Source organism: Limulus polyphemus, unplaced genomic scaffold (assembly GCF_000517525.1).
Source record: "Limulus polyphemus unplaced genomic scaffold, Limulus_polyphemus-2.1.2 Scaffold1743, whole genome shotgun sequence".
NCBI classification, from domain to species: domain Eukaryota; kingdom Metazoa; phylum Arthropoda; class Merostomata; order Xiphosura; family Limulidae; genus Limulus; species Limulus polyphemus.
The window spans coordinates 141,025-142,984 of record NW_013667353.1 but is presented as its reverse complement, the minus strand read 5'-3'; the positions used below and the strand labels follow the sequence as shown (position 1 = coordinate 142,984).

The 1,960-nt window shown below is 36.6% G+C and overlaps 1 protein-coding gene across 1 annotated transcript in view; it reads right to left on the bottom strand.

The window, feature by feature from the left end:
- The window catches only part of LOC106464789 (tyrosine-protein phosphatase 69D-like), a gene marked incomplete at its 5' end in the record, with an annotated part of 195,354 nt that overhangs the window by 77,039 nt on the left and 116,355 nt on the right, over positions 1-1,960 (bottom strand). The gene's annotated exons all lie outside the window — the stretch shown is intronic.

Below are 1,960 nucleotides of genomic sequence, written 5' to 3'. Positions count from 1 at the left end.
AGCTACTTATTTACGGTATTATGCCAAATAAACCTGAAAGAAATTTTTATAGACAACTTTGACGACAATGATCAAAATAGACAAGCAGACTTTTACCCAAATATTTGTATGACACTTGTACTTGTATGACACTTCACATGATAAGCAGGAAGATGGTTATAGAGACTGAAAGAGTAGTTTGAAAAACATTTAAGACAAAAAAAAATACAGGAACATTTTTTTCGTATTACTCAGGCAGATTTTGCAAGTATACATGAAGACCATTGTTGAGACTACTTAGGTTAGAACTTAAAAAAAAACAACCAACAAAAATAGTGGTTTCGGACAGTATTGAAATAATCAAAAGAGAGTTGGGTTGTTTTAAATTTCTCGCAAAGCTACACGAAGACTATCTGAGATAGCCATCTCTAATTTAGTAGTGATAGACTAGAGAGAAGGCAGCTAGTCAACACCAACCACCGCTAACTCTTAGACTACCAACAACTAATAGGATTGATCATCACATTATAACGCCCCCTCCACTGAAAAGGCAAGCATGTTTGATGTGATGGGGATTCGAACCCTCGACCCACAGATTGCGAGTCGAGCGCCCTAACCACTAGGCCATGCCAGGCCTTACAAATAAGAGAGAGGAGAACAATTTTGAGACTGTTTAGGGAACACTTTACGGGAAAGACAGGAATAATATTTTTTAATCTGCTTAAGAGAGGTTTTGTAATAAAAGCCAGGACGGCTATTCTAAGGTTACTTAGGTAATACTGAACAAATGAGCCAGAGTGACCAATTTTAAGACATCTTAAATGACTTGTACAAAAGAGCCAGATCGGCTGATTTTTAGACTATAAATAACCTGCTGAGATGAACGAAAATGACTAATTTTAAGGTCATTTAGGTGACTTGTAAAAAACAGCAAAAACACAGAAAATATAACTTCCAGAACATTCAAGTTACAATATAAAAACAAACAAAAAAGGTAAGGCTATCTGCGCTAACCATTCCTAATTTTGAACTATTTGACTAGAGAGAAGACAGCTAGTTAACAGCGGTCACCGCCAGCTCTTGGACTACTGTAGTTGAATAGTGGAATTTGACAGCCGCTCTTATAACGCCCTATGACTCCACAGTGCGTATATATTAACTGTCTGGCATATTAATCACTGGGTCATGCCCGGAGCGAACTATTTTCAAAACTACTCACGAAACGCTGTACAAAACAAATAGAAAAGATTAAACATATATGTATGTATACATATATATTATTTAGGTGAAACTATAGAAAATAGACAGGAAGACTCAGAGATTTTATGTCGCATTTAATAATATAGACAGGAAGACGATTTTATAGACCTTTTAGGAGATAATGTGCACAGTCGATAACAATATTGTTTGACAGATCCTACTTTAATGGCATTGTACAAAATGACAGGGAAGATAAATTCTTAGACATCTTGAGCGATTGTGTTTAAAAGGGAGAGAGGATTGATTTTAGGAACGACTTAAAAGGTATTACGTTTGAGAAATTACTTATATGGCATTTCAAAAATTGATAGGTAGATTAGTTGCCCCCCAGGGGCACAGCGGTATGTCTGCGGACTTACAACGCTAGAAACTGGGTTTCGATACCCGTGGTGGGCAGAGCACATGTAGCCCATTGTGTAGCTTTGTGCATAAATTAAAACAAATAAACAAGATTAGTTAAGACACTACATAAATGGCAGTGAACAAAAGAGGTTTATGAAAGCGACGAACACGTTTGGTATTTAAAAAAAAATTAAAACATTTTATATGCTAAAAATAATTGTGTTAACTTTCATTTTTACATAAATTGACTATCCCAGGAGATAAAGGCACATTATTTCTTGTATTGACCCGGCATGGCCAGGTGGTTAGGGCGTTCAACTCGCAATCTGGGGGTCATTGGTTCGAATCCCGTCACATCAAACATGCTCGCCCTTTCAGA